The sequence below is a fragment of the Oratosquilla oratoria genome, chromosome 24, assembly GCF_046742065.1.
Source record: "Oratosquilla oratoria isolate Oo_2021 chromosome 24, ASM4674206v1, whole genome shotgun sequence".
In the NCBI taxonomy this organism is placed as follows: domain Eukaryota; kingdom Metazoa; phylum Arthropoda; class Malacostraca; order Stomatopoda; family Squillidae; genus Oratosquilla; species Oratosquilla oratoria.
Window position 1 is genome coordinate 56971915 of NC_134800.1, and position 8569 is coordinate 56980483.

Genomic DNA, 8569 nt, shown 5'->3' on the forward strand with positions numbered 1-8569 from the left:
CCGACCTCGACAAGTTCGACTCTTTTCACACAACGAGAACGAGGGATTAGTTACCCAGGGGGTTAGGGGCAGGGGAGGGGAAGCTCTCCTTATCTTCCTCTCCTCCTATTCTTTCTCCCCTTTCTATTTCCCCCTTTTTTTTTCCTTCTTCTCCTTGTCCTCTTCTTCCTCCTCCTTTCCCATCTCCTGTTCGCTCCTCTTCCTCTCTTCATCCTCCTGTCCTTCCATCCCCTGCTCTTTTTCCTCTTCTCCTCTTCCTCTTTTTCTTTTTCGTCCTCCTCCTCCTCTTCTTCCTTCACCTCTCCTTAACGCCCCGTTCTCCGTTTCTTCACCCTCTCCTTCCTCTTCCTCCTCTTCCTCTTCCTCTCCTTCAGTCCCTCCATCTCCTCTTTACCCTCCACCTGCTCCTCCCCTTCCTTTCCTTATCTCTCGCTTCTCTTCATCCTCCTTTGCCTTGCCCTCACGTAAGGCTCTTGTATTTACTCGGCTTAACTGCAACGACGCGGTCTTATATATAAGGTATATTTTATGCACTGTAATATATATATATATATATATATATATATATATATATATATATATATATTTATATATATATATATATATATATATATATTCTCTCTCTCTCTCTCTCTCTCTCTCTCTCTCTCTCTCTCTCTCTCTCTCTCTCTCCGGTTGGGCTACCATCTCACCGACTAGTCCAGGGCCACGAGGCCTCCTGCGGATTTGACTTGGACTTCCCTAAGGCCAAAGGCGCGGGCGCCAGAGGCACAAATCTGAAATCCACCCTATTATGTGTGCAACTGAAACACTTTTGAGGGAACGCTTGAATCGGTTTTCTTGTGGCGTTAGGCGTATATGGAGCGCTACTTGCGCACGGTAAGACAGACAATTCAAGACTGGATTGAGGGTTCGCTGCGCAGAGCGAGAGAGGCCACGGCTCGCACACATGAATGAGGCCTTGTCAGCCGTGACGAAGAGTCCTTGTAGAAAGCGTCACTGGTGGCCGGACATCCTACGACACTGCGGCGCCCTGCCTGTATTCAATGCTTGGGACCATATAGTACTACACCACACACCCAAAGCCTTTGGGTTTTCTGGGGGTCATTTTGGCCACTCGCTCCGATTGGGCCACCATCTCGCCCACTGGTCCAGGGCCACAAGGCCTCCTTCGGATTTGACTTGGACCCCCCTAAGGCCAAAAGTGCAGGCGCCAGAGGCTCAAATCTGAAATCCACCCAGAGCCTCAAGTTTGGTTGGACCCCACGCACAGGCCTTTAGGCCCGGGGTCTTCACATGCACCTCAAAGTGCCCTATACACTACTGTCTTCCTGTGGGTCAAGTTTGGATCAAATCGGCCGACCTGACCATTTGGCCAAAATCCCTTTGTGTTTTCTGGGGGTCGTTTTGGCCACTCGCTCCGATTGGGCCACCATCTCGCCCACTGGTCCAGGGCCACAAGGCCTCCTTCGGATTTGACTTGGACCCCCCTAAGGCCAAAAGTGCAGGCGCCAGAGGCTCAAATCTGAAATCCACCCAGAGCCTCAAGTTTGGTTGGACCCCACGCACAGGCCTTTAGGCCCGGGGTCTTCACATGCACCTCAAAGTGCCCTATACACTACTGTCTTCCTGTGGGTCAAGTTTGGATCAAATCGGCCGACCTGACCATTTGGCCAAAATCCCTTTGGGTTTTCTGGGGGTCGTTTTGGCCACTCGCTCCGATTGGGCCACCATCTCGCCCACTGGTCCAGTACTACTACTGTTGCTGTTGTTGTTGTTGTTGTTGTTGTTGTTGCTGTTATTATTATTATTATCAGAAGTAGTAGTAGTAATAGTATAATCATTGTCATTATTATCAAAGATTTAATGCCCATTCAAAAGAATGATGATCACTCCCAGTTTCTACTTATCTCTATTATCATATCTATGATTTCTTCACTTCTTCGGTGCGATGTTGTTCCTATGGATAGAAGCGCTGGTTATTATTGATAATAAGAAAGACGGAATAGCTGAACCAAAACCAGAATTTCAATAAAGAAAATTACAGATGGAAGAAACTAGACGAACACTACGCGTGTAACTCTTTTTTCTGTAAACAATAATTTGACAAACCCAAACCTACCCACGCACACATAAATTAGAGAATACGAGACGGGACTCCACGAACGTTGCTCCTTTCCTGCATACTACAATTAGGTAAAGAAAAAAAAAAGTGGATGAAAATGTAATCCGGACCAATAACATAAACGAATGGCAAATTTTGATGAGGTCCAAACGCAAATATTAAAACTCGGTAAAACTGCAATCAAGTCAATAGACACACAAGCCATACATACACAAACACTTGCAAAAAATATTATAGAATTGTAAGTTAACTAATTCATATTCTTTCACAAGAGTGTGTGAATAAAAAAAACCACTTATAAAGTTGCAAGCTAATTCATCTGCTTACATAAACAGTGTACACGAATCGTAGGGAGTTGGATCACAGTATGGAGAGTTGTAATTGATCGTACGACAACAGTAATTGATAATAACTAGCCTTACTAGTTGTATACGCGTAGTGTATCAACATACTAAGATTTTTTTTATCCTTATCAGGGAGACCGCCAAAACAACAGGCATATACTCCCTCCCACCCATTCCACTCCCACCCATTCCACTCCCATCCCATTCCACTCCCACCCATTCCACCCCCACCCATTCCACTCCCAACCCATTCCACTCCCACCCATTCCACTCCCAACCCATTCCACTCCCACACATTCCACTCCCACACATTCCACTCCCATCCCATTCCACTTCCACCCCCATCCCATTCCACTCCCATCCCATTCCACTTCCACCCATTCCACTCCCATCCCATTCCACTCCCATCCCATTCCACTCCCACCCATTCCACTCCCACACATTCCACTCCCATCCCATTCCACTCCCATCCCATTCCACTCCCACTCATTCCACTCCCGTCAACCATCCTTTCTTCTCGTGGTAATTACTAACAGTTAGTCTGCCAAGTAAATACACACTAATTATAAACGAGTTTGATTTCATATTGTCCTAGTGAAATCCACGGAACGCACGTGAATTTTAAACGAAATCGTAAGTTCGGCCGATTTGGTCTAAACTTGATCCACAGGGGGAGAGTGGTGCACGGGGCACGTTGAGGAGCATGCGAAGGCCCTGGGTCCAAAGGCTTGTGCGTGGGGTCCAGCCAAACTTGAGGCTCTAGGTAAATTTCAGATTTGAGCCTCTGGCGCCTGCACTTTTGGCCTTAGGGGGGTCCAAGTCAAATCCGAAGGAGGTCATGTGCCCCTGGAACAGTGGGCGAGATGGTGGCACAATCGGAGCGATTGGCCAAAATTACCCCGAAAAATCCCAGAGGGACCCATGGATTTTGGCCAAATGGTCAGGTCGGCCGATTTGGTCCAAACTTAATAATGGCCTCATGTGTGTGTGTGTGTATGTGTGTGTATTTACCTAGTTGTATTTTACGGGAAGGGGAGCTATGCTCGTGGTGTCCCGTCTTCATATCTCATTTTATCTAAACTGTTTTTAAATTCATGTATTGTTTTTGCACACACCACTTTCTCATCTAACTTGTTCCAACTGTCTATACTCTGTGAGGAAAGCTGTTCTTTTTCAGATCTCTTCAATAGCTGTCTTTTTTATTTTCTTTCCGTGTCCTCTTGTATTTCTATCATCCCATTTTATTAGATCCTCTCTATCAATAGTTTCTATGCCTTTCATGATTCTGTAAATAGTTATCAAATCTCCTCTCTATCTTCTTTGCTCTAATGTCTGTAGCTCAAGTTTTGCTAGTCTCTCTTCATATGATAGTTTTGAGAGTGTTGGTGCCAATTTTGTAATTGCTCTTTGTATTCTTTCAAGTTTTGTTATACATTTTTTTGTACTTAGTGACCACATCGTTGCTGCATATTCCAATCTTGATCTTATCAAAGTGATTAGTATTTTCTTCACCATTTCTTCATCCAGGTATGTAAATGCCACTTTGATTGTTCTTATTAAATTATAAGTTTCTCCAAAAATCTTGTTTATATGTTTCTCAGGTGACATATTATTCATAATAATGACTCCCAGGTCCTTCTCATTTTCTACTTTTTTTATTCCTTCTTCTCCCAATTTATATGATCCTATTATCATTTTTTTTTTTTTTTTTTGCTTTTTCCAAATTCCATTATACTACACTTCTTAGCACTGAACTCCATCTCCCACTTCCTACTCCATTCCCATACTTTATTGAGATCACTCTGTAGTGACTCACAATCTTCTTCAGTGTTCACTTTTTTCAACAGTTTTGCATCATCTGCAAAGAAGCTCATATACTCCCAATTTCTTCATCCATATCATTAATATATATAGCAAACATTATTGGGGCCAGAACTGTTCCTTTTGGAACACCACTTATTACTTCATCCCAATTAGAGTGTTTGTCTCTTATCACTACTCTCATTTTTCTTTCTTGCAAAAAGTCTTCCATCCATTTAAGCAGTTTGCTCTGTATTCCTCCTTCAGTTTCTAATTTCTTAAGCAACTTCTTATGTGGTACTTTGTCAAAAGCTTTTTTTAGGTCTAGAAATGTACAATCAGCCCATCCATCTCTTTTTTGTATTATATCTATTAGCCTTGAATAGAAACATATTAAATTGGTGACGCATGATCGTCCTTGTCTGAATTCAAATTGCCTTGGATTTAGCACGTTGTTTTTTCTAAATACTTTACCCATCTACTTTTGGTAATTCTTTCACAAATTTTTGCTATTGTACTTGTTAGAGAGACTGGTCTATAGTTGGTAGGGTCTTCTTTATTTCCCCCTTTATATATAGGTATTATATTTGCTTTTTTCCAATCTTTTGGAACTTTTCCTTCTTTCAAGGAACTGTTTATTATGCTATGTATTTTGTCTGCCAGTTCATTCCTGCATTCTTTCAAAATCCAGTTTGCTATTTCATCTGGTCCATGCGATTTTCTGACATCGAGATTACTCAAGTGTTTCATTATTTCATTCTTTGTTACTTCTATTTCTTACATAGGGGGACTTTCTCTTCCCATTCGATCTCTCCAGGTTGTATGTTCTCCCTTGTAAACACCGATTTAAAATGCTTGTTCATAATTTCTGCCATTTCTATTTCCTCTGTGTATTCAACTCCTCCTTGTCTTAATTTCTCTAATTCTTGTTTGTTTTTCAGTTTGTTTACAAATCTGTAAAATAGTTTTGGTTGATCTTTACATTTTTCTATGACATCTTTTTCATATTTTCTCTTTTCCTCTCTGCACACTTGTACATATTCATTTCTATAACAAGTATATATTTTCCATTTTTCAGGTTTTTTGTCTTTCTTCATTTGGTCCAAGCTTGATCACTTTTGTCTTTTAACTCCCTACGACTTTTGTTGCACCAGCACTTTACATATTCTTTTTCTTGCTTTTGTCTTGGGACATACTTTTTCACTCCTTTTTTATAAATTTTTGTCAAAATATTCCATTTCTCTTCCACTGTTGTTTCCTCTTTGTATATTCTTTCCCAGTTTTCTTTTTGAAAGAATTATCTTATTTCATCAAAGTTTGTTTTTTCATACATCATTCTTCCTTTTCTATATTGTTCATTTCTTTCCATGTATTTTTCCTCATTTAGTTCCAGTTAAATTAATATGTGGTCACTTTTACTTATTGGTGTCTTATATTCAATCTTTTCCACTATTTCAGGTTCTGATGTGATCATTAGGTATAGTCTCGATGGTTCTTCTTCATTTCTATACCTAGTGTTCTCTTGAATCCATTGTGTCATTGTATGGTCAATAATCATCTCAAGTAGAACATTTCCCCATGAGTCGTCTCCACCCTTTACTGTCATCTCTTCCCAGCTGACTTCTTTGCAATTAAAGTCGCCCATCATAACTATTCTTCCTCCATCTTCCATTATCAAATTTGATGTAATCCTTGTATCTTCTAACATACTTTTATGTTCACTCTCTTCCCACGAGGCTGTTTTTGGAGGCACATAATTTATTACAAACTTTCTGCACTTCTTATCTCTGTCTTTCACTTCGATCATAATCATCTCTACTCTATTCTTTCCATATGTGACACTCACGTTTATATCCTTCTTAGTCAGGAACATAACTACACTCCCTTGTTTTGTCTCTGTTTGTAATCCAATAATTATATGCATCATGCCCTACAATGTTGAGTGGTAGTGGACCTTTCAATTTTCTCTCTACAATTCCCATTATGTCCGGTTCTTTTTCCTTCAGATAATCATTCAGTTCATTCAATCCTCTATATTTGTGTAAGACACTCTTAATTTTCTACTTCCATTGTATTTTCTGTTTCCCTTTTGTTTTTCTCTGGTATGGCCCATTTCCTCACTTTCATATTCACTACTCTCCAATAGAATTCCTCTTTTCTGACTCTGTTCTGTTCTCGGTTCTTTTTTTTTTTTTTTCTCCTTAGCTTCTTGTCTTTTCATTTTTTCCTCTTCTCTTTCCTCTTTATTCATTTCTCTTTTTATCCATACCTTTTTATATTGTTCACTGTTTGCTAGTTTCCCTGTTTTTGCTAAGATATTCTCTGCTGTCGTTTGTGACCTGAATTTAACCTTAATTGGTCTGGTCTTATCTGTACTATATTTCCCAAGCCTATACATTTCTTCAATTTGTTTCCCGATTTCAGGTTCATCTTCCTGAACTAATTCTAGTAAACTGATTACTTTTTCTTTTTCCTTTTTGATTCTTGTGGTTCTATTTAGATTATACTTCTCTTCCATTCCTTATATATTTCTTTTTATCTGCGAAGTCTCTTACTATATTCTCCTTCTGTCTCATCACTTTAATAACTGTGTCTTCAGTTTCTTTCATGTTGTTTTACTATATCATTAAATGTAATTTTGCTGTTCTCTTGGATTTTTTTTCCATCCCTGTGCTTCTTTTGCTATGGACTCTTTATTTTCTTTATTTTTCTTCTTTAATTCCTAATTCTCATCTTTTACTTCTTTTAACTGTCTTTTTAATACTTCTATTTCTTTAGTTTTTGGTTCACCTTCTCTAATTCTAAAATATTTTCAACTCTCTGTGTGATCTTCATGAGTTCATCAACCCTATCCTCCCAATGTTTGACAATTTTCTCAAGTTTTTCTTCTAGGCTTGCTAATCAGGGAGGGTTGGCTTCCCCCACCACATTAAATCCTTGGAAATTGTTATCTTCATTTTCCATTGTGCTGCTCTTATCTATATTTCTAATCTTTACATTTCTGTTAGTCTCTTCATCGTCACTAAATTGATCTGGCCCGTGTTTGTTTATATGGCATCTGCCTGCCTGGACCAAGTCCTCTCCTTCCTCATTTCCTTCCATTTCCCTCAGTAATCCCTCCCCTTCTCCTTTTCCATCACCTTCTCACTACACCACGAGCTTTCCCCTTCCTTGTAAATACAATAAGGCACTTGATGTTGAGATCCACGAAAATTTCACTTTTTCTTCGGAGCTCCAATCTTCACCATCAATCCGACGAATGTGTGTGTGTGTGTGTGTGTGTGTCACTTATTTCTTCTCCCAAGAAGAGGTAGAAACTCCAGGTCATCCCTGACTTATCGAAGACTACACAGGACTTTGCAAGCCTTAAATTCTAGGTGTCTTCACTAGCTCTTCCATGTGTGCTGCACAAGAACAACAAATTATCTCTGGATGGGAGCCATGATCTATCATCTTTAATGTTTTTTTCTTAAAATCTTTGACATAAGGAGAGCTAACCTCCAGTATTTGCTCCCTTTTTCTTCTTTCGTTTAATGTGACAGAAACAGATGTCCATTAATTTAACATCTTTTACACAACCTTACAAATGAAGCACTAAAATAAAACTACCGTTTATGTGAAACATGAAAATACTTTATTCTTGGAACTTGATAAATACAAAGTGGAATCATAAATAAGAAAAATAAAATATACATGAAACAAGATACAACCTGTAAAATGGGATGAGAGCGATATCCACAAACAGTGGTTCCTTTCATCTGGTTCTAAATAACCTCAGTGGCAATGACTGGATTGCCAACGCATGGGTCCTCTGACTTGTGCTTTTTCACTGTTCTAACAGACATGTTTGTTTCTTGCATCTCAAGAAGATATTATAATAAGCACGAGCAACAAATATCGAAATTTTATTCAAAATTTGTAAATATTCAGGAATCACATAACTATGCAATTATGAAAAACAAATGTTCATGCTCGGAATCAATCGAACAATTGTTAAAAAATGAAAGATATAAGGAGAAGCAAAGTTGAATACATAATACTGAAATATATTTTCAATAAACTATAGCAATGTTCCTAACAAGACTGATCTCATGAAAAAATCTAATCTGGTGCCACATAGCTCAAAATCTCCCGAAATCAGTATCATGTACCATCCCTCAGTTTCCGTGCATTCAAAACATCACCCCACCATCTCCAGGATGCAACTTTAATTCATGCGAGATTCTTTTCCCCTGACCCACTCAGCAATGTTCTGTTGCATGATCCACCTATCAATCATTTCAATACTTTCAAGACACAC